The sequence below is a fragment of the Leucopleurus acutus genome, assembly GCF_964270905.1.
Source record: "Leucopleurus acutus genome assembly, chromosome: 9".
NCBI classification, from domain to species: Eukaryota; Metazoa; Chordata; class Mammalia; order Artiodactyla; family Delphinidae; genus Leucopleurus; species Leucopleurus acutus.
This window is the reverse complement of record NC_139144.1, coordinates 41,143,598-41,169,394: the sequence shown is the minus strand read 5'-3', so window position 1 is coordinate 41,169,394 and position 25,797 is coordinate 41,143,598. Positions and strand designations below refer to the sequence as shown.

At 35.1% G+C, this 25,797-nt stretch overlaps 1 protein-coding gene and 1 long non-coding RNA gene across 2 annotated transcripts in view; one reads left to right on the top strand and one right to left on the bottom strand.

The window, feature by feature from the left end:
* The window catches only part of AGMO (alkylglycerol monooxygenase), a 374,037-nt gene that overhangs the window by 5,726 nt on the left and 342,514 nt on the right, over window positions 1-25,797 (bottom strand). The gene's annotated exons all lie outside the window — the stretch shown is intronic.
* The window catches only part of LOC309966315, a 106,163-nt gene continuing 82,006 nt past the window's right edge, over window positions 1,641-25,797 (top strand). Inside the window, exon 1 of the long non-coding RNA XR_014326443.1 lies at window positions 1,641-1,877. This is a non-coding gene — a long non-coding RNA (uncharacterized lncRNA). The remainder of the gene's footprint in view (window positions 1,878-25,797) is intronic.

Sequence of the window (25,797 nt, the reverse complement as noted above, 5' to 3'; positions counted from 1 at the left end):
CTATTTAGGTCTTCTGCCCATTTTTGGATTGGGTTGTTTGTTTTTTTGATAGTGAGCTGCATGAGCTGCTTGTAAATTTTTGAGATTAATCCTTTGACAGCTGCTTCATTTGCAAATATTTTCTCCCATTCTGAGGGCTATCTTTTCATCCCGTTTATGGTTTCCTTGGCTGTGCAAAAGCTTTTAAGTTTCATTAGGTCCCATTTGTTTATTTTTGGTTATACTTCCATTTTTCTAGGAGGTGGGTCAAAAAGGATCTTGCTGTGATTGATGTCATAGAGTGTTCTGCCTATGTTTTCCTCTAAGAGTTTTATAGTGTCTCACCTTACATTTAGGTCTTTCATCCATTTTTAGTTTATTTTTGTGTATGGTGTAAGGGAGTGTTCTGATTGCATTCTTTTACATGTAGCTGTCCAGTTTTCCCAGCACCACTTATTGAAGAAGCCGTCTTTTCTCCAGTGTATATCCTTGCCTCCTTTGTCATAGATTAGTTGACCATAGGTGCGTGGGTTTATCTCTGGGCTTTCTATCCTGTTCCATTTATCTATATTTCTGTTTTTGTGCCAGGACCATACTGTCTTGATTATGGTAGCTTTGTAGTATAGTCTGAAGTCCAGGAGCCTGATTCCTCCAGCTCCGTTTTTCTTTCTCAAGATTGCTTTTGCTATTCAGGGTCTGTTGGATTTCCATTCAAATTGAGAAATTTTGGGGGCTAGTTCTGTGAAAAATGCCATTGGCAGTTTGATAGGAATTGCATTGAATCTGTAGATTGCTTTGGGTAGTATAGTCATTTTCACAATGTTGATTTTTCCAATCCAAGAATGTAGTATATCTCTCCAGCTGTTTTTATCATCTTTAATTTCTTTCACCAGTGTCTTATAGTTTTCTGCATACAGGTCTTTTGTCTCCTTAGGTAGGTTTATATATAACTACGTATTTTACTCTTTTTTGCAACCGTAAATGGGTGTGTTTTGTTAATTTCTGTTTCACATTTTTCATCATTCGTGTATAGGAATGTTAGAGATTTCTGTGCATTAATTTTGTACCCTGCTACTTTACTAAATTCATTGATTAGCTCTAGTAGTTTTCTGGTAGCATCTTTAGGGTTCTCTACATATAGTATCATGTCATCTGCAAACAGTGACAGATTTACTTCTTTTCTGTTGGATTCCTTTTATTTCTTTTTCTTCTCTGATTGCTGTGGCTAAAACTTCTAAAACTATGTTGAATAACATGGTGAGAGTGGGAAACCTTGTCTTGTTCCTGATCTTAGAGGAAATGGTTTCAGTTTTTCACCATTGAGAACGATGTTGGCTGTGGGTTTGTCACATATGGCCTTAATTAGGTTGAGGTAAGTTCCTCTATGCCTACTTTCTGGAGGGTTTTTATCATAAACGGGTGCTGAATTTTGTCGAAAGCTTTGTCAGCATCTATTAAGATGATCATATGTTTTTTCTCTTTCAATTCCTTAATATGGTTTATCACATTGATTGATTTGCATATATTGAAGAATCCTTGCATTCCTGGAATATACCCCACTTCATCATGGTGTATGATCCCTTAATGTGCTGTTGGATTCTGTTTGCTAGTATTTTGTTGAGCATTTTTGCATCTATCTTCATCAGTGATATTGGCCTGTAGTTTTCTTCCTTTATGACATCTTCGTCTGGTTTTGGTATCAGGGTGATGGTGGCCTCGTAGAATGAGTTTGGGAGTGTTCCTCCCTCTGCTATATTTTGGAAGCGTTTGAGAAGGATAGGTGTTAGCTCTTCTCTAAATGTTTGATAGAATTCTCCTGTGAAGCCATCTTGTCCTGGGCTTTTTGTTGTTGGAAGATTTTTAATCACAGTCTCAATTTCAGTGCCTGTGATTGGTCTGTTTATATTTTCTCCTTCTTCCTTTTTCATTCTTGGAAGGTTGTGCTTTTCTAAGAATTTGTCCATTTCTTCCAGGTTATCCATTTTATTGGCATATAGTTGCTTCTGGTAATCTCTCATGATCCTCTGATTTTCTGCAGTGTCAGTTGTTACTTCTCCTTTTTCATTTCTAATTCTATTGATTTGAGTCTTGTCCCTTTTTTTCTTGATGAGTCTGGCTAATGGTTTATCAGTTTTGTTTATCTTCTCAAAGAACCAGCTTTTAGTTTTATTGATCTTCGCTATTGTTTCCTTCATTTCTTTTTCATTTATTTCTGATCTGATCTTTATGTTTTCTTTCCTTTTGCTAACTTTGGGGTTTTATTTGTTCTTCTTTCTCCAACTGGTGTAAGGTTAGGTTGTTTATCTGAGATGTTTCTTGTTTCTTGAGGTAGGATTGTATTGCTTCCCTCTTAGAACTGCTTTTGCTGTATCCCATAGGTTTTGGGTCATGTGTGTTCATTGTCATTTTTTTCCAGGGACTTTTTGATTTCCTCTTTGATTTCTTCAGTGCTCCCTTGGTTATTTAGTAGTGTATTGTTTAGCTTCCATGTGTTTTTGTATTTTTTACAGATTTTTTCCTGTAATTGATATCTACTCTTATAGCGTTGTGGTCGGAAAAGGTACTTGATATAATTTCAATTTTCTTAAATTTACCAAGGCTAGATTTGTGACCCAAGATATGGTCTATCCCGGAGAATGTTTCATGAGCACTTGAGAAGAAGGTGTATTCTGTTGTTTTTGGATGGAATGTCCTAAAAATATCAATTAAGTCCATCTTGTTTAATGTATCATTTAAAGCTTATGTTTCCTTACTTATTTTAATATTGGATGATCTGTCCATTGGTGAAAGTGGGGAAAGTCCCCTACTATGATTTTGTTACTGTTGATTTCCCCTTTTATGGCTGTTAGCATTTACCTTATGTATTGAGGTGCTTCTATGTTGGGTGCATAAATATTCACAATTGTTATATCTTCTTCTTAGATTGATCCGTTGATCATTATGCAGTGTCCTTCTTTGTCTCTTGTAACAGTCTTTATTTTAAAATCTATTTTTTTCTGAAATGAGAATTGCTACTCCAGCTTTCTTTTGATTGCCATTTGCATAGAATATCTTTTTCCATCCCCTCACTTTCAGTCTGTATGTGTCCCTAGGTCTGAAGTGGGTCTCCTGTAGGCAGCATATAGATGGGTCATCTTTTTGTATCCATTCAGCCAGTCTATGTCTTTTGGTTGGAGCATTTAATCCATTTACATTTTAGGTAATTCTCAATATGTATGTTCCTATTACCATTTTCTTAATTGTTTTGGGTATGTTTTTGTAGGTCTTTTCCTTCTCTTGTGTTTCCTGCCTAGAGAAGTTCGTTTAGCATTTGTTGTAAAGCTGGTCTGGTGATGCTGAATTCTCTTAGCTTTTGCTTGTCCATAAAGGTTTTAATTTCTCCAACAAATCTGAATGAGATCCTTGCTGGGTAATCTTGGTTGTAGGTTTTTCCCTTTCATCACTTTATGTATGTCCTGCCACTCCCTTCTGGCTTGCAGAGTTGCTGCTGAACAGTCAGCTGTTAACCTTATGGGGATTCCCCTGTATGTTATTTGTTGTTTTTCCCTTGCTGCTTTTAATGTTTTGTCTTTGTATTTAATTTTTGATAGTTTGATTAAGATGTGTCTTGGCATGTTTCTCCTTGGACTTAACCTGTATGGGACTCTCTGCACTTCCTGGACTTGATTGACTCTTTCCTTTCCCATATTCGGGAAGCTTTCAACTATAATCTCTTCAAATATTTTCTCAGTCCCTTTCTTTTTCTCTTCTTCTGGGATCCCTATAATCCAAATATATTGCATTTAATGTTGTCCCAGAAGTCTCTGAGACTGTTCTCAATTCTTTTCATTTTTTTTTTCCTTTATTCTGCTCTGCAGGAGTTATTTCCACTATTTTATCTTCCAGGTCACTTCTCCTTTCTTCTGCCTCAGTTATTCTGTTATTGATTCCTTGTAGAGAATTTTAAATTTCATTTATTGTGTTGTCCATCATTGTTTGTTTGCTCTTTAGTTCTTCTAGGTCCTTCTTAAACGTTTCTTTTATTTTCTCCATTCTATTTCCAAGATTTTGGATCATCTTTATTATCTTTACTCTGAATTCTTTTTCAGGTAGACTGCCTATTTCCTCTTCATTTGTTTGGTCTGGTGGATTTTTACCTTGGTCCTTCATCTGCTGTGCATTTCTCTGTCTTCTCATTTTGCTTAACTTACTGTGTTTGGGGTCTCCTTTTCGCAGGCTGCATGTTTGTAGTTCCCTTTGTTTTTGGTGTCTGCCCCCAGTGGTTAAGGTTAGTTCAATGGATTGTGTAGGCTTCCTGGTGGAGGGGACTAGTGCCTGTGTTCTGCTGGAGGAAGCTGGATCTTGTCTTTCTGATGGGCAGGACCACGTTCTGTGGTGTGTTTTGAGGTGTCTGTGACCTTAGTATGATTTTAGGCAGCCTCTCTGCTAATGGATGCAGTTGTTTTCCTGCCTTGCTAGTTGTTTGGCATAGGGTGTCCAGCACTGGAGCTTGCTGGTCGTTGAGTGGAGCTGGGTCTTAGCATTGAAATGGAGATCTCTGGGAGAGCTTCTGCCGTTTCATGTTACGTGGAGCCGGGAGGTCTCTGGTGGACCAATATCCTGAACTCAGCTCTCATACCTCAGAGGCACTGGCCTGACACCCGGCCAGAGCACCAAGATCCTGTCAGCCACGTGGCTCTTTTGGGAAGTCTGCAGTCTCCTGCCAGCATTCAGTAGGTATTCTGTAGGAGTTTTTCCACATGTAGATGTATTTCTGATGTATTTGTGGGGAGAAAGGTGATCTCCATGTCTTACTCCTCCACCATCTTGTAGGTGTCCTCTATACTTTTGAACATTATATTTTGTTTCTTTAAACATGACTACTGTCTGCTGTACAGATAAGAATTTAAGCAGAGATGAGACCTGAATTGTTACAAAATATATCTATTTCCTATTAATGCAAGAGAAGAAATAAACACAAACAGAACTGGAGTAGAAATTGAAGCCACATGTATTGAAGGTCCTTCTGAAATGAAAACATTAGAATATATTAGTTAACAATAAATTTTTCCCCTAGAGTTTTGCAAGAACACAATTTGACAAATTCCAACTCATAACAAATTGAGAATTATTGATTTTACTTCCAGTATGTTCTATATATGACCAAAATACTGAGTAATATGCAGACAAATGAACAAAGGGCTTAAGAGAAATATTTCCAGAAACTACTACTATTACTTGGAAGTCCTGTGTTCTCTGTGCTTATTTCTATACCCAATTCAAAAGCAGATATAATCACAGCTATGTTTAATATGTGATCTTATAAAGATTCAGTAATATTCATTTCTATTTAGACTTTAAATCAAACATTATAATTTTACATTAGTTTAAAAAATATATATTTATGTTCTTAACTAAGGAAAAAACATGAAAAGAAAGTTCACATGAACGCCCATGTACTAACAGTGGCTTATTTGAAAAAGAATGTGTTTTCCTCAACCATTAAACGTCCTCTGAAATTAATGTTTAAACGAGAGAATACATTAAGCATACCACAATAATGTTTTTTAAAAAGAAAATAAACACAAAAGAAACATTAGAACAGAATTTTAAAATAATTCAGCTGAACTCCAAAACCAGAAAAATCAGGTATTTCATTATTTTACTACTCAGTTGGGGCAAAGGACCCATATAATTTCAGTGACAAAGAAGCACTAAAGCACTAAGTTAATCTAGATAACAAATGCAGAATCTTTATTGCAACCATTTCTTCAGTTCCCCAGAGATGACTGCCTCCTATTATGTACAATAATTTATTCATTTCTTCAAGTCTAAATTGCTCAAGAAAGTGTTTATCCTTTTCAGCAGTACTCCTATAGAATATCCCATTGTTCACTCAGATCACCTTTGAGATATCATAATGACATTTGAAAGCCATAATATTAGTAAGAAGATTAGAGATCACTTAGAGGTCTCTAAAACCTACCTACAATTCAGAGAATATACTTGAAGACAGTTGACATGAATTAGCTACCGTGCATACAAACCCATCTAGTGGAAACCGAATAAACTATAATTAGCATAAAGAGAAAATAGATGCTACATTTCTCAAAAACATCTGTGGATTTTTCCTCTCTGAATTCGAAGTTATGAATAAAGTGTCTTTATAGATATATTACTTTAAATATTTCCAGTATTACCAACCCTTATTCTATGGGTACAACCATCCAGTAACATGGATTTTTAAATTGCCTTTGATTACTTACTACATTCTTGCCTTTCCTTATATGCAATGATAAATCTTCGATTTATACTGATTTCCTGGAAATTTTCTAAATATTTTAATATATATACTCTCAATATCCAGTCTTCCTTTTTCTCAGTTTTTTCCAGGTTAGTTTTGTTGTTGTTGTTAGTTGAAGTTTGTCAAAAGGATAGGTACAAAGAAATGCCCAACTTACCACAAAGAGAAAAATTAGAGAGACAACCAAAGTTGATAAGGCATGATTTATATCCAAAGTATGACCAGAATATGTGCCTTGTCAAAACTGAAGCCTAACTTTATATTTTTCTAATTGTCCAAGTTCTTAATGATAAGATTTTAGAAATTTTTCTTGAACTACAGGAGAGAAAACATTATGAAGACATGGAGAGAGAGTTATAATAAGGTCAAATTAATAAAGGTCCAAATATCACTTGTGAGAATGAATGCTTGGGTCAATGTTGACCATTCTTTTGGGAAAAATATCTTAGGAAATATATATTTTATGGAAAGAGTCTTTTTACACTCATAATCTTCCTCTTATACTTATCATGGAGCCTCACATTCTTTAATTTTTTTTTTTTGCGGTACGCGGGCCTCTCACTGTTGTGGCCTCTCCCGCCGCGGAGCACAGGCTCCGGACGCGCAGGCTCAGCGGCCATGGCTCACGGGCCCAGCCGCTCCGCAGCATGTGGGATCCTCCCAGACTGGGGCACAAACCCGCGTCCCCTGCATCGGCAAGCTGACTCCCAACCACTGCGCCACCAGGGAAGCCCTCTACTTCTTATGGATGTGAGAAGGAAAAAAAAAAAAAAAAAAATCAGGGCAATGAAAAATTTTAAGGATAGTCTGTTTTAGTTTTTATAAAGTTAAGAATAAAACAAGAGTAGGAAAAATCACAAGGGACCCAATGAACACTAGTTTGACTCTGTATTAAAGTTAGCAATAGGTAAAACATTAAATATAACCCGACTCCTTGCCCTGTGTACTATGACTTCACTTTCTTTTTAAGTGTAAGATAGTTCAGTGAATTTAAAAATTAATTGCTATTATAATTTTTGCTTTTATATTTCTGCCAACAAGTTCTGGCTACTAGAAATAAAATTTCTTTTTAGTTTTCCTGAGTATGCCTAACATTGGCATAAAATTGTTTGCCTCATATCCAGTATGTTTTGAAACTGAAGATTTTTTAATAAAATGTTGCTGGATTAATCATGGTCCTTAAGTGTCCTAACAGAACCCTCAGTAATGATAAAACACATGATATTTAATCTAAAATTCAAAGTACCACACCTTTCTAATGCCCTTTTTCTGACTACTAAAATGTAAAGCATCTACATTCTAAAACCAGAGCTTTGTTTCAATAAAAATTATCAAGAAAATTGTTCTGTTCTAATCCATCAAAATGCCATTCTCCTGGTAAATGAGTGGCAGTTCCTGCCAGATAATCCTACCACAATAGCATGCTGATTCTCAGGGTGTCCTACATAGCAATGCTCCTGGCATCTCTCTGACGTAAATCAACAGCCCAGGTCTTGTCACATGAATAACAACTTTTAATACTTGATGTACAAAAATTTATATCTGGAAGAGAATATATTGACGCATGCAGAATACCATTCAAGACTGCTAATCCAGGACTTTTACCCTGCTGTTAAAAAAAATTCCTTGTACTTGCCTTGCCTTCTATCTAGGAAACAAAACAAGTCTCTTAAAAATGAGTTCATTTTTGGGGGAAAAAATGCCATGTTTACAGAAATAATAGTCATGTCTGGTTTTTAAAACAGGCCAGTATATCTTGGAAAGATATGTTTTGAAAAGATCCTTTTGTATTGTTTTTGCTAGTGTCAAAGGAATGATTAGAGCCCCAGTAAATGGGAACCTCCCAGAGTAGGCTAAATAGAAGGCCAACAGCTCACATATGGCTTGCAGCTTGGGGGATTTCTCTCAATGTTCTGCCAGAGATGGGACTGCCCAAATGGTTTCTCGTGTAAGTCCTAAGTCATAAACTGCATCCTCCTAGGCCAGCCATGCCAGAACTGGACCCAAGGGTATACAGAGTCTTGGCTGATGGGAAACAATGACTGCTTCCTAAGGAAGCCACAGCTGCTTTCCTGAGAGACACCCCAGATGTCTGAATTTTCCCCTACTTTCCATTTCTGACTACCTGTTCTGGCAACAGTTCCAACAAACGGTGAGGCAGACAGCAGGCACCCAGCTGTTTTCAATAAGCCTTGGCAATGTAGGTACTGATTACATAAACACTACAAACATTCAAAGAGCATATTTTCTAGCTTTTAAAGCTATAAAAAAGGTGTGAGCCTGTTCAAAAGCCCTACATCTCCTTTGCTCCAAATAGTGATAATGATGACACTGATGATGAGGATAAAAATAATAATGGCTTTAATTATGAAAGCAAAGATTATTAAAGGAAACATGATAACATGAACTTCTAGGAAAGAGCTCAATCTATACAGAGGAAATTGTAGAGATGTGAAATTTCCACATTACGGGGTCACCGTTCCTTTATGAAACAGCAAGGTCAAAATGTGTACTTAATTCACTTAATTTCTTATTTTTCCCACAACCCAGGCAAAAAACAATCAGATGTTGCATTATCCATTTGCTTTACAGCACATTTCCCTTTTCATTCACATATATTCAAAAATACTATTTTAAACTTTTAATATATGTAAAATATCCTATGAAGTATATTAATGAAATATTACATAAGGTCCTCTTTATATTAATATCAGGTCTAGAAACCTAGAGAAGATGTTGATTTACATTTTAATTAAGATGAATTTTCCTGGCTTTAAATTTATATATATATATATATACACGCGCACACACACACACACACACACACACACATATATATATATATCTCCACTCTTCAGATCTGAGAGTTGAAAACTGAAAGATTTAAGTAACTCACTCATGCCTATAGGTACATATACAGGTTTATTATTTTTTAATGGTTTCTATATTTTACATATTAGATCAAAAATATATTTGAACATTGTAAGAAGTGAGTTGGAGCTTCAGTAATCTATATTTCTAGGTGACTATTCAATTTTCTGTACGACAAAGTGATGTCCCTCTCCCAAAGAACAGAATTGAATTCAATATTTTACCTGAAGATTCTCATTTATTTTTTTCTCAATAATTCACAAAAATGAGCTTTGGCCAGGCCAATTCTCTTCAATATATCTATTATTTTTGCTGTAATTTTCTTTCCTCCAAGATCCAGTATATATTCTTTGATATGGATTTTAAATTAGACTCTTCCAAAGAACAAATGCTACTGAATAAAAGCAGCAGAGGGAATGTTTTTCAAATTGTTCTAGAAAAATAGTTTTGGACAAAGTGATCAATTGCTAATCCAAAAATTAAGCTACTGACAGGAAATCTGAATATCACTGGTAAATTAGTGAAGGCTAAGAATGATAAACCACATACACATTACAATTGACTTGGGAGATTAAGTGACCTTAGTCAAACCAGAAGAACTCTGGAAAAGGAATAAGAAGATTAGGTTGTCCCAACTCAACACAAGTTATTTTACCTCAGAGATTACTTAGAATTTCAGTTCCTCCCTCTATAAAATTGGAATAATACTGTCTCTAATTTTCACAAGATTATGGTGAATATTGATTCAATTTTTAAAATTGTAAAGCTTTATAAAGATATAAGATAGATTACTAAAGTGTGTTAATTTTCGTGCTAAAAAGATTCAATAAATTAAAAGTGAAAACAGAGTGACAGATAAGGAGACAAAAAACATAAGTAGAATTTGGAACATGTGAGATTTTATAAATGCCAGCTCTGTGTCATGGATGGTCATAGTTAAAATGATGGTTTTAAAACTGTGAATATATAATTATTGCTGGGAAAACATAATTCTCCTACAAAGTAGAGTAGGATTTTAGTGGGTAAGTACAATTATAGATTGATCATTGTTTGGAGTGATAGTTCCATTATGTATCTCATCTTGTAAGAACATGGGAGAGTTTGATGTTCCTGATGTGTTTTCATCATGCCAGCCTTCTGAACTATATCTTTTAGTGCCCTAAAGTGTCCTTTGTAACTCCTTATTTATGACAAAAGTATGGAAAAAGTAATAATTTCTAACGGTCCTCTGTTTTGATCTCTCATGTTAAATTAAATTTCCTTTTCATACCTAAAATTGTTAAAACAATTGTTTTTTACACAGATGCTACTGCAGGGGATCCTGGGTAATATAATGCAAAATATTTTTCTCAAAAATTCTACAGTAAATAAATAATTCCTAGTGGTGGTGTTTCTTGAAATATATATTTTTAGAAAAATGTAAAACGATTATTTATTTAGTGCTAGGTGTGGTGTCCATAAGAAAAAATAGCATGGCTCCTAGTTCAAAGGTGAATGTATGTATAAAAAAAATTACATTGACTCAGTCCCCATTGGGTTGTATCCACGACATGAATATTTATCACTCTTGTTTTATGCCAGGCATTCTACTGCTGACAGAACTCACTGGTGAGCAATATAGTCCCTGAATTCATTCATAGAACTTAGACCTATACAGTTTTTCATGAACATATCTATTAAAGGTTGTTTATATATATATATATATTTCTAAATCTTCAGGTCAAATTATCTTCACAATATTGAGTTTAAATAGAAAAAAAAATGTTTTACTAAAAGGAGGTCAATCACAGAACTATGTTAAATTCCATTCATTGAACAAGTTATTTAATGCCACTCTGCCTCAGTACCTTCACCTGAAAAACGTAGATGATCTTACAAGGGTTGTTGGAATAATTAAATTATAATAATGTTAGTATTACAGGGTTTCATACATGCAAGTGCTCAACAAATGTCAGTAGTTTAGTTGATGCTACTGATTTGTTATTGTCACTATTGATATTAGGTCCACTTCTACGGCAGTATTTTCTAAACTTTGTTTGAAAATACATCATAGCAGTTATTCTCCCCATTTACCTTTACAATTTTTTCACTTTAAATTATTATTTGTATATTCTAAGACATATAAAAAGAGATTTCTTTTAAAAGAAAGATGGGATAAAATGACTATAAATAGAAATTCTAATATTCACTTCTTGCATTCCAGTGGATCCTCTCATCCATCACCTTCAAAAACCACAATCACAAGGATAAAGAAGCCTTCAAAATCCTAAATTTGGTGCCCTGGGAAAAACACTGGCTGAGAGCCCTAAAACCTGGTTTCTTGTGCTTTCTTTCATAAAATGATTGAGTCATTTTACTTTCTCAGGATGTCAGTTTCTTTAGTTTCTTTTTCTGTTCAATGACAGAATAGAAATAGAAAAATCTCTAAAGCCTATTCTCAGTTCTATTATCTGAAAAGTAATCGAATTGGCCAAGACAATATCACAATGGTAGAAAATTCCCAGGATAGTTCCCCCAAATAATTAAATTTGTAATAAAAAGAACACATCAGAAATGCTTCATCTTGCCCACAATACTACCACAATAAGGTAACTGAAATAACAGAGGAAATGACAGGGAAAAATACTTTAAAAGAATCATTCTCTACACATGTGGAATATATGAAGAGACTGGCAAAGGATGGGAAAAATGATTTCCAAATTGTCCATTTTTAAATATCAAGATCCCTAATCGTCTCCTTGGACATAAGCTGACTTTCTGGCACTCTGTTGCTGAAATTTAGAAACTTAAGGTTCATCTTTGAAATAACAGCTTAGTGGACATCATCAAAAAGGTACAGAGAAGTAGCCGCAGCGTGATTCTTAGAAAAATTTGCAGAGGCATATACTGAAATAAAAACAAGTAATGGACAATTTTGATAGTTATTGGTAAATAATGATGAGTTTTAAGGACAACAGAAATTTCAGAGTTAAATAACTTACCTGCTTAAGTTTAAAGTTTAAGAAATACAGTTATACTTCAATAAAGCTGGGGTAGGGGAAGAAATAAAGCTTGGCCATTAATGTATTGTCTAGGTCAAGTTATAAAATGAAATTTTCAAAACTTTTAGTTTTTATCTAGTCCATAATTCATTGCCAATTGTTTCTCTCTCCAGTGTGAGAGAAAGGAGAGAAGGGGTAGGGGAGAGGGATTATTACTTGGATCCTTAAAAATAATATTATAAAAAATCTGGGGGAAACTAGTAACCAACATAAGATATTGAATAAAGGGATAATTATATTTTAGTACAGTATGAGTTTTCAGAAAGCATTTTTGTAGCTGTAAATGTGTTTATAATTATGCCAAAAGTATATTTTATGGATTCTGGGGAAATGTGTTAATAATTTTCACAAATAAGTAAAGGCAAGTGGAACCACCTTGGTTAGCTTCTGAAGTTAGCACATACAACAAAAGTTGTCCAGAGTTAAAATTACCCTAGAAAATCCCTTAAATAACCCCTATAGTATAATGGTTTGTGTACACAAACCCTTTATGGTAATTCCTTCACACACTCAAGGTTGAGAACCCTTGTGCTATACTGAAGAGAACAATCAAAGTAAAGTATGTAGATGTCTGATAATTTAAACCAATCTTGCCTTTTGGTTAAATGACAACACTTAGCAGGAAAAAAAGAAAGAAAGAAAAAAAAAAGGAAGGGAGGGAGGGAGGGAGGGAGGAAGGAAGGAAGGAAGGAAGGAAGGAAGGAAGGAGATAATGAGCTCTAAATTGTTTCTGGTTATCTTTTTTTTTTTTGCGGTACGCGGGCCTCTCACTGTTGTGGCCTCTCCTGTTGTGGAACACAGGCTCCGGACGCGCAGGCTCAGCGGCCATGGCTCACGGGCCCAGCCGCTCCACAGCATGTGGGATCTTCCCGGACCGGGGAACGAACCCGCCTCCCCTACATCGGCAGGCGGACTCTCAACCACTGCGCCACCAGGGAAGCCCTACTCCTTTTTATTTTTAATATTGAGACTCTATTACTCTAGTACTACATGTTAGATGAATATGTTTGCTTTTGTGAAGGTCAAACAAGATATTAGAGTGCATCTTGGAGTTAGCAGTAAGTTCCAAATTCTGAGAGTAGCTTAAATGCACATATGATGTTACTCCACTTTACCTTAATACACAGGAGAATATTTAGCTTGACTTCTTTGCCATAAAAAAATTTGTTTTGAAATGTTTTAACTGCCCTCAGCTTTTGGTTTCCATTGCTATTTCTAACTGCATCTTTGACAGCAGTGATCCTTTAAGACCTATGTAGGCAGAAGTTTTATTTCAAACATTCAAGTGAATAAATCCAATTCAAATTCTGTCACAACAAATATGATGTATCAGGACTCTCTGTTATAAGTAAACTAATTTTAGATTTGAATACTATCTTTTTTTTTTAACCTAATTATGACCTTCTGCAATAAACCAGTCTATCACAGAGTATTTAGTACAGGGATTCCCCTTATTAAAAAACAGGACTTAAACAGAGAAAATTACAGAAACCTGGAATGAGATGACTATCATGACCCTTGAAAATTTCACCAGGATGAATATTGACTGAAGTGCCTTATAACTGACAATTTTTCTGTGCTCTTATCAGAAGAAAACACACATATTCAGAAATGTTACTTTTCTTTTTCTTTCTTTCCCCCTCTTTAATTTTTTCCTTTGCTGTGGTGAAGTGAGTTACAAGCTCCCACAAGACCTGAAGCCTCAACACAGCTTGGGTTGTGGACTGGGTTTCTCCCACATGAGTTTGGTGGCCGGGTCAGTCGGAATGATATTAGTACATTTAATTTTCAAAACACACACAGTGGAACAGATGTGTTTTATAGGGACTGCAAAATGAAGTTCAGAAATAAGGGGGCCTGGATAATGTTCTGGTACAATATGGTTAGAGATCACTGTATGAAACTAATTCCTGCTGATAGTCATAACTTGTCTCTGTGAAAACTGGTTTATAATATTTGTGTATAGCACTATGGAGAATATCAAAGCTACCAAGATTTGAAACAGTGCAGCAGGAGCTCCAGAACTTTATGTAAATTAACCCCACAACATGGAACACATTAACTTGAGGGTTTCAGGAATTTGGAACTCAGAATGCCTGGGATGTGGGTTTAATTGAAACGTGGTATTATGACAATCAGTTTTTCTCTGGAGACAGAATTTTTTAAGGTGCATGCAAACGTATAATTGAGCATTGACATATTACATCATAGTGATACATTTTAAACAACCCGTATCTGCTTCACAATATTTATTTCACTGAAATACCACTGGATATTTAAAGATTCCTCCTTTCGAGTCCAGCCATCTGAATAAATGAACAGTACACTGAGGTGAGCCAGTCAACTCTCAGATGGGGTCAGGCCTCAAAGGCTCACACATACACAAAGCACTTCTTCTGGAAAAAATGTTTCTGGGTTTTCAACATAAATCAGGGTCAACACATAATACAATCATACTCTAGTACATTTAAAAGCTGGAAAATAGTCTAACTAGGACAGTGATGCTTCCAGCAAACCTTCAGGCCAAATAGCAATCAGAGAATTCATGGCTTTGTGCTCAAACCCCATCTCTGTTCAAGTCCGTGAAGGGGTTGCCTGTTCTCATGGGGAAATTTTAAATGGGAGTTAGAAAACTGCACTTTCTCCATGGTTATGATTTTACAGGATTTCTTTTTCTATTCCTTTTCTTTTTCCTTTCCTTCTCATTCCTTTTCTCTTTTTTTTCCAACTGTAGCCACAAATGTACCAATATACTTGTGAGTAATACTAAATTCCAGGAGCCTTGATTTTCACACCATAACAATTAACTTATATTTTTATGGTAAAGGAATAGAGTGAAATTCTATATGAATTACTTATAAATAGTAATAAGATTAAATAAAAATATAAAATTTTCTAATTGTACAAAGTCTAACGATATAAAAAATCCTATTTGGTCAAATTGCATATTAGATTCAGAATATGCCTGATAAAATTAAGTATGTTATTGTTTAGGTTCTTTTTATATAAAACATACAGCATAAAACTAAGAGTTACTTATTGCATGGCAGAGTTGGAAGCTCCAGGATCAACAGACTAGCACAAATCTATTGAGCATGCATTATATTCCGAGATATGTACTAAAACTAAAGTAATAGAGAAATAGTATAAAACAATACTATATTTATAATACACACCGTCAAAGATGCTGGGCCTTTAAGTAAAGTGACATATTACACAGATACAGACCCTCTTCTACCACAAATACATTGAAATGTTACATCAATGCAACCTTTGAAAACCTAATATATACCTCATCTCAAAAGAAAGAAAGGGAATGCTAGATGCTGGGGAAAAGAGCAGGAACGGGAAGGAAGACAAAGCTGGAACTGGAGTTTTAATGCTCGACAGAGCCATGAAATGTGGTCTTGAATCTTTAAGTGTTGTGATGCCAGAGGTGGTCATTCTACATTATGCCCAATCCATGAAAAGATACTAGGAAGCAAACACTGGCCCAGAGAGGTGGCAAGGAAGCTTTTAGTTCACCCTATGCTACAAATGGGAAAAAAAAACAAAGTGTTGCATGAGATATTGAACAGCCAACATTTGTTCTAGAAGTGAGGGTGGTTCAGATATCCAAAGATGCTAAACTAACATAAAAATGGGTCCGTAACATGAAATTGCTGGTGGCCCAAAAGAAATAAATATTAAATCATAAAGATGCTATCACATGCCAAGGCACATGAGAAGCCCAGGGATATAAAAATCCCAAATGAGCGTGAGCTTATAGTAAAAATGTAAGTATATACACATCCATACACTCACACACATTTATAAAAGCAAACCAAAAACATCCTGAGGGAGATTCTAACAGATAGAAGAAATGGATAATTTATACCATGAATGTAAGAACTAAAGAAGCATTTGGAAAGATAGAATAAAGTAAGAATTTTCTTTATATTTTAAAGGGATAAAAATAGTAGAAATAATGAGGAACAAACAAGGGACTAAGAAAAAACAGGAGATAAATTTAAACATAAACCAAATTTTAAAATCTCAAAACAAATATAGTTATTAAAATTAAAAATCCAATGTGCTGGTGGCAAAGCTCATTATACACAGAAGAAAATAAAATTAGGAAACTAGAAGATGGAAATGCAAAAGAGAGAGTTATAGAAACAAAAATATGAAAAAGAGTTGGAGACATGGAAGTTACATGTGTCTAACATGTGTCTAATTAGACACATGTGTCTAATTAGAATCTAACACATGTTAGAATCACTTATATGTGGAACCTAAAGAAAAATAGAGTAAAAAAGTGGTTGCCAGTGGCTGGTGGGGTAGAGAATGAAGAAATAAAGAGATGTGGGTAAAAGGGTACAAACTATCAGTTATAAGATGAATAAGGTTTGAGGATCTAATGCTTAACATGGTGACTATAGTTGATAACTATATAACTATAGATATATACCATATAACACTGTATTGTATAAATGAAATTTGCTAATAGAGTAGAACTTAACTCTCCATGGTGATGGATGTGGTAATGAATTTGATGGGGAATTCTATCACAATGTACATATACAGCAAATCTTTACATGTACATGTACACTTCACATATCTTACAGTGTTATTTGTCAATATACCTCAATACAGCTGGAAAAAAAATTTAAATTTTAACTCTGATTAAACTTAGTGTTAAATCATGGGTATTTTTAATTGATTTGCTTAATTTTTCCACAGTTTGAAAAAAAATATAGTTTAAAAGTATTTTTAGGGCTTCCCTGGTGGCACAGTGGTTAAGAATCCGCCTACCAATGCAGGGGACACGGGTTTGTGCCCTGGTCTGGGAAGATCCCACATGACGCGGAGCAACTAAGCCCCTGCACCACAACTACTGACCCTGTGCTCTAGAGACTGCGAGCCACAACTATTGAGCCCACGCACTGCAACTACTGAAGCCTGCGCGCCTAGAGCCGGTGCTCCGTGACAAGAGAAGCCACTTCAATGAGAAGCCCACGCACCGCAACGAAGAGCAGTCCCCGCTCGCCGCAACTAGAAGAAAGCCCGCTTGCAGCAACAAGACCCAACGCAGCCAAAAAAAAAAAAAAAAAAAAAAAGTATTTTTAATTAAAAAGAGGGAATTAATGAGACCAGTGAAGGTTCAGGACACCATCAAGGTAGAAATGGTATTCCCCTGGGCCTGAGCAGTGGACTGGACTTGGGGTGGAGAGAAGGAGAAGTAACACAAATGAAGCGAGGAGTCCACAGTCACCCTTGTTGGCCTGACTCTCTTTGAACATATTTGAGAGTAAAAGAAAATTTGAAAAAGAAGTCTTTCTATGGGGGCTATCCAAAACCACACTGAAGAATGGGTATCTCACTGGATGATTCTGTAGGAGAATACCATTACAGAAGTATAAAATATGTGAGATAAATTGAGCAAGAGATCATTCAAATCAGGAAAATCTGGCATATTCATGTGTAGTAAGAGAAAGATTCAGAGGTTTCTTAATTTATTGCTCAAATTAGTTTTACCTCCGTGCATGAATTACCTGTACAATACTCAACAACATTCATCAGGCATGAATTACCTGTACAATACTCAACAACATTCATCAGGCTATTTCTACTCGTCTGAGATTTGTATTGGAATAGATAATACAGATCGCTGAACGGACAGTGACAATACAGTGACATGCAGGGTGCTGTGTGTAGCAGGGCCACACAACACAGTCTGGGAGATCAAGGCAAGTCTCTTGGAAGAATGAAGGGCCTGGAATACATTACTTCCTCAACTAAATCTTTATGAAAGAGTGATTGCATGGTTAAACAGATGATACTTAAACATTAGAGATAAAGGGGAGTTTGCTAGTGGAAAAAAGAATGGAAAATTTGGGGGCTAGAGACAAATAACCAGGGAGAAAAAAAGAGCACGCACTGGAGGAATTAAGAGACGTTCGGAACGGTCTAACCCCAAAAGCACAGGAAAAAAGTAGAGAGAGATAAGGTTTGCTTAAGACAGGGCAGGCAACTGAGGGATGTTCATCACAAAGTGATATGATTAACTTTGTTCTGCAGCACCTGGCTGTGGTGTGAAGGGTGGTTTCTGGCACACTGGGGGAGAGACCTGTTAGGATGCTGTCTCCGTAAGCGGATGACGACAGGGGCCAGAACTAGAATAGTTTTGGCCGTGGGGATAGAGAGAAAAAGATGGATTTAAAGGATTATAGGGGATTTAACCATGAGAGTGAATGAGTTCCCCCAAGAAATATATACATAAGAAAATATTTTTATACTCTCCTAATAATCCCGTAGCATATTTTCAGAAAACCAGACAGCTTATTACTTGTTTCCTAAATGCACCCCAGATCTTTCGTGTTGTACTGCTCTCCTCATTCTCACTCCCTCTACTTCTCTTTTCCTCCAATCCCATTTCTTTAAATCCCACCCATCCTTTAAGGTGGGCTTCAATGTTACCTCCTTCATGGAATATTCCATGATCTCAGTTCTCAAAAATATAGAATCTCTACCTCCTCTAAACCTCCAGATTTCCCGCCTTTATTTCTTTTATTGCATTTACTACATATCGCCTGCAGTGATGGCTACTGAATATCTTATACACCTACCCAACTGTGCTTTAAGGCCAGGAAAAATATCCAATTCAATGTGTTTCCCTCTAAAGCATTTGACATATTGTCTTATACATACCAAAATCAGTTTTTACATGTAATACATTACAGTGTATGTAAAAATAATACATTGTATCAATCCAGAAACGTTTCTTTAAGTATGGATTTGCAAGTTATTTCAATAGAAAATTAACCTCATTTTACAACTATTTAAGTTTTAGAACTGATTGTAAAACCAAGTCTAGAACTGGCTGTTAACTCATGTCAATACATGCTTATTATTAGTAGTAACATCATCATATATGATTCTTAACATCTGTCCCTTAAAATAAATAACATTAATCTAATTTTAAATAAAGTATGTTTCCAAAGTGCTATGTAGGCTTATAAAGATGTTATTTTCCGTAATAATATTCATAAATCTTATAAAACCATGAAAACCATAGAAGAGTTCAATAAATTTGAGAGAATAGGAAAAATAAAATCAAGATATTAGAATTTTTAACAATTTGGTTTCCTTTTACATCCCCCAAAGATTAGAAGGAGAGAGAGAAGCAAACCGGATCAACTTATGTAAAATTTTTCTGAATCAGTGTGCCTCCTTGGTACTGCGCCAATAGAAAATGCAGAAGAATAATTTGGCCCCTATTTGGCTTCTGGATATTGAGGACATGTGTGTCGGATCACAGTTACAGGGTGATTTCCATGAATCTATTCCAACCCTTCTGGAAGTAAAGTCCATCTGACAGTTTCTTGAGCCCGAGCTCAGGTTTTGTTAAGTCATCTATCAAAACTTTAGAATCTGGCTGATAAGGCTGAATGCTGCAGAGGTGCCTTTCCTGAACTAACAACTTTACCTACATCATAATAAAGAGAGGGAAAAAAATGACATGATTTAAAAAAAGATCCTCCTTGTCTTTCTCTTTGAATTCTTTATTTCCCTCTCGGAGACAAAGGGCAATAGTAGCAAACATTTGCATAATTCTCTTTCCCCTAAAAGATCAAATACAGTCTTGACTTCTTAGCAGTCAACTTTGATATTTTTTCACCTTACTGAAGAGTTGGATATACTACTTTGCCTTTTTTGCAGACATACTGGAAGTAAATTATGGAATTCCTTTTAAAGAGAGAATAAACATATGGGAGAGTCCTTTAAAGAAAATATTGTGCAGTTCGATGTTAAACGTGCCATCCATAAAGTTAAATTTAAGCATTTGCTTCCTTCAAGGAGTAGCCACTTGCTCTCCTCCTGGAGAAAAACTCAACAGAAGGAACACAGTTTTACCTCTTTTCCAGTATCTATCAATTAACAGGTGATTACTACACATATGTTGTACAGTTTCACCAATTTCATAACAATTTCTGTCAATTTAAAAGTCAAAGATTTTTAATATTTATATACCATGACCCTCTTTACCTTCAAATTATCTCAAAATTTACAAAGAAGAAATAGCTTAAATACTTATTTTATGATTAGCTATTGCATTTGGAGAATAAAACCTCTAATCTTCCCTGTAGTTGCTCTTTGAGATATTTTGGTCTGAAATGCTACCTTTGTCTACAGCCATACCACCCTGAATGCACCTGATCTTGTCTGAAAGATACTACCTTTGGAGGAGAAGGTAGGATGTAAGCTTCAAATTGGTCCACTTTGCTATGGTTTAATCACTCCACTAAGGCATTTTGAAAAGAATAGTGTTACTGTTATGAATCCAATATATTCTGGGAGGTATCTGATAACAATATTTTTGGTCTAGGTAAATAGAATACTGAGGTTAGTCAAGATTTGATGATCAGTTTAATTAACTAGTTTATAAATATTTGAAATGTAGCCTTAAATTTTGATTTTGGAAATCATAATGAAGTGGGACTCAGCCTGATTAACAGCAAACTTAGACAAAAGGCTCAAAATATTTTTAAAGTAAAACAGAGAAAAAGAAAGAAAATGCATGTGTGAGAGAGAGAGAAAGAAAAAGAGAGAGAGAGGGAGAGAGAATATGAATGAATGGAGATTTGGTGATTTTTAACATTCACCTAAATAGTCCCTTAAAGCAAAACTTTTTTCTGTGTTAGCCCCCTTTTGCAACTTACTTGAGTAATGATTAGAAATGTTCAGTAACCTAGCAACCCTACTTGGTTATAGAGAAAATTGTTGCATCTACTAACTTATCCTCTAATTTGTTAAATAAATGATCAATTTCCCCCACCTTATTATGAAAATTTTAAACCTACAAAAAGTGGAAAAATAGTACCACAAATACCTCTATAATCTTTATATCTTTCACATATATATTATAGTTGGCCATAGGTGTTTTCTCCCCTATCGATCCTTCTCCCTCTTTCTAAATGTTTTTTTACCATTTGAAACTGCAAATAACAAGAAATTTTACCCCTATATGCTTTAGTATTTGTTTCCTAAGAACAAGGACTTTGCCCTACTTAATTACAAAACTATCGCCACATGCAAAGAATTTAATATTGATAAAATGATTACAGTATAGATTCATATTTCTACAAATGTCTCAAAATATGCATGTGTGTACCTATGCATGTACGTGGGCTCATGTGAATCCCAGATACACTCAAATTTGGTTAAACTTTATATTTAATTCAAACACCAACACCACTTTAAGATCTTATGGGCATAGGTGAAGCATAATAGCTGGAATCCAATAGCTTTGCAAACTTTAAATGAATGACCAAAATTTAAAGAAATTATTGAAATCCAGTTTCTGCCAAAACCTAAAAGATGTGAAGAAAATTCAAAATGGCACAGTGATTGGTATTTCTAATTTGATCATTATTCCTGTTCAATTTAGTATTGATACTAAGGGTTACTAGAAATGGTATTATCTGATATCCAAGATGAAATTAGCAGATAAAAATTTTGATGAAACTATAGTTGCAGTGATATCATTATATTGAAATTCTCCATCACATTTTCAAGTAGAAATGACTACTTGCTTTTCTTTTAAAAAGATAATTTTCAGAAAAAAAAGGGAATCTCATTAGGTATATGAATGAACATTTGTTAGGGGTTGAACTCAGGCAGATCTTATAACTGGGTCAAAAGAGAATATTAAGAACAGGCACTTTTACAAAATATTAAAATGAATGCAATAGGATGTAAAATTGATTTTTGTCATGTGAAAGAGGGAGCTAGACAGGACAGAATTTACATGTCTACAGATAAGAGCTATTTTTACCTTTCTATGAGTTATCTATAATTTATAGAGTTGTAAAATAGCTTCCCTAGAATAAGAATCTGATACCTGAAAAGGCCTTTTCCAGGAGTCTAGATAATGTGTAGTTTTTACTTAAACACACATTTTCCCCTATATCTTTTCTAATTCCTGCCCTCAGCTATTTAAAATTTGTTATAATGATGACTACATTTAACTACAGATGAACAGCAATGTTATGGCATTTGAATTCTTGAGATCTGTATAATTAATTGAATCCTGACAAATTATGAATATGTAAACATGCAAACTTTTTTTATCAGCAGCTTTATTGGGAAATGTGCTAAAAATATGTGCTCTAAGCAAACTTGGCTGGAGAATCATACCTTCATTGTCAAGTAACTGTTATTTGAAGTATTCTTTTAATGAACCTTTGATATATAACATTTATTTACAGTGATGTGTGTCAGGATTATTACATATGGGTAGTAAGAATGAAACAGATCTAGAAGTCAGAGAGCCACTTTTTTTTTTGCGGTACGCGGGCCTCTCACTGTTGTGGCCTCTCCTGTTGCGGAGCACAGGCTCCGGATGCGCAGTCTCCGCGGCCACAGCTCACGGTCCCAGCCGCTCTGCGGCATGCGGGATCTTCCCGGACCGGGGCACGAACCCGCCTCCCCTGCATCGGCAGGCGGACTCTCAACCACTGCGCCACCAGGGAAGCCCTGAGAGCCACTATTTTTAAGGAGGTATGATATTCCTCCCTATACTCCAGGCTTCCAAAGAGTTCAAGAATAGGAGTATAATAAAAGGGAAAAGGATTTCACAGAGCCACACTGTTCTTTGGAACTATACACTGTGGTCAAATCTTTGACCTCTAACTGTCTTATATCCCTTCCTCATCACCCAATGCCCCTGGAACTCCATGCTTGAAATTTCTCTTCTGCTGTTTGTCTGAGCACTGCTTTCCTATTCTAACTCTAAGAGGTTAGATAGGACTGTCCATAGGAAATATGACACAATGTTTGGCTCATGAAGAGGATCAAAGCAGTTAGCAAATTTGGCGATATTACTAACAGGGTCCAATTATACCTTCAAAAGTCTTAAAAATTATTTTGCTTCATATTACACATCTAGTAATACTGGAAGGGTTTTAAACGTTTAATTTTTGTTTACTAAAAATATACACACATTGCCAAAATATTGGAAATAGGAATATTATAAAAAACAAAAATAAAGATCCTAATTCAGTGGTGGGGGTAGTTTGGGAAGACATTATCAACATTTGGTATAATTCCTTCAATTTTTTTCTTTATATTTCTTTTTATTCAGTGCATGTTAAATCATACTAAATATTCTGATATATTTTCAAATTAACACATGTGAACATTCTTCTTTGTGATTAAATATTCTTCAAAAATAAGATTCTCAAGAATTATGTAGTGTTTCACTGCATAAATGCTCACAATTTTATTCATTCCCTAAAACTGCATATTCCATATGCTCCTAATAATTTACCTCTATAAATAGTAAGGTGATGGTAATCTCTATACGACAACCTTTCAGCCAATCTTTGTGTTTTCTTATGACATGTTTCTGTGGTTGGAATTACTACAAAAGACCACAAATATCTTAAATTTCTCCATACCTATTACCAAAGCTCCCAGTAAAATTGTGTGAAAATTTATAATACAACTAGAAGTATAAAAGTATGCACATCTCATTACACTCACACCAATCTTAGTATGATCTGTTTTAAAAAATATACGTTAATCTGAGGGGTGAAAAAAGCAACCTAATGGTTTTTGTTGAGGTTTTTTTTTTGATAATTGCTAAGGTTATTCAGCTTCTACTGGAATTGTTACTCACCTAGCTCTCAATAAAAATATCAACATATTCATCCCTAAGGTCATTTATTGTTCATATGAGTAAATGAATATGTCTTGGTTTATGAAATATTCAGGAAAGACAAGCACAGACATCGTAAATATTTTAATGCATCTTCTTAATTATTTGAGTACTGATTAAACTGATTGGTCCAAATTATGATATTCATTCTGTGAAACTTGGCTTTTTCTTGACAGTTTTTTTCTACAGTTCTCCTCTTACCTGGGCATCTAGGCACTGAGCCCACTATCTGAACTGATAGTACTTTTTCAATAAATATTTACTGAGTGAATGAACAGGACAAGTCAGCCCCTACTGTGATAGACATTTTCTCTTTGCATATTTCATAGGTATAAATGTGACCCAAGTTTGTCCTGGCTTCATTTGCCTCCATCCTATTCATCCTCTGCCCTAATAAAAACCAGCCCTTCTCACATCAGGTTTTATTCACTAAAATCTTATCAAACCTGGGTCTGGAGGGTATCCAAAAAGCAAAACTTTGAGCTCGATGTTACCTCTTCATAACATCTGATAATGCACTCTATTTCAAATATCACTGGCCTAGATCTGTATCTAAAGTCAGACTGGCAGCCAAGGAGATGATCTGCACTAAAAGAAACCAGTTTGCTCTTTGTTTACAGGGATTCTATATTGTTTAGCCATTGTCAGACATGACCTTAGAAAAGTCAGTGATGCTGTGAGATGGCAATTATCTTCCAACTCGAATTCTGAGAAGGATATTCTGAATTGATTTCTAATGAGAAAACAGTAGATATAAAATTAATCACAACAATCTTCTATAGGTCCTACATTAACAAATAGTCCTTGATGGTCCAGTCCATTACTTAGCTCACTGAGCCATGCTACATTTTAATTTTTTTTTCCTTTTACTTACATATATATATATATATATATATATTATTTTACATTGGAGTATAGTTGATTAACAATGTTTTATTAGTTTTAGGTGTACAGCAAAGTGATTCAGTTATACATATACATGTATCTATTCTTTTTCAAATTCTTTTCCTATTTAGATTGTTACAGAGTATTGAGCAGAGTTCCCTGTGCTATAGCAGTAGGTCCTTGTTGCTCCTCTATTTTAAATATAGCAGTATGTACATGCTACATGTTTAGAGAATAGAAATATAGGGTCAGAATTTCTGTTTTGGTAGAGCTGGCTTTTGAGAAAAAACAAAATTCTCTCTGCATAGGACCTTTACTTATTATTAGCCCTGGAGAAAATAGCCCTGGATAATGTCCGCTTGCTCACGGACCCATAGCGAATCATTTTGGCGTATAACGGCACACTAAATTACTCTCAAACCGTAATTTCCAACTATTTTTAGGGCAAAAACATTGGATGCTAATCTTACAGATATACCTTATTATCAGAGTCACCTTCCGAAGAGTTTCACATCCATGAAAAATAAGCCAACAGAAGACATCATTATAAAATCAATTAAAGGAAAAACCAAGAAATGCCTTTTTCAGACTGTATCTCCAATAAATTATCACCTCACAGAAGAAAGGCAAGGACCTTTAATTATACTTAGGGAAGAATGCTGAATTACTACTTGCGTAATTACCTGAAAAATCCAGGGAAATGTGAAAAATGTGCCTTATTTTCATCTCTTCCCCTAGAACCAGCTTACCCCATTTTTATCCATTTCTCCTATTGTTTTAAATAAAACTTGTGTTTCCTCCCATATTGTTTCTTTCCACAGGAAATTAAAGTCTATACTTTTCCAACAGGCAACACAATAAGTCTCAACTTTGGTGGGCAAGTGCTAAAATATATCTTAAATTAGCAGGTAGCTTGAGGCACACGTGGCCAAAACATGAGTTGAAGGTGCTCCAATGTTGACAAAACATACTTCATGGAGGGCATGGAAAATCCCAAAAGATCCACAGAGCTCAAGGAAAGGTAATTAAAACCAACT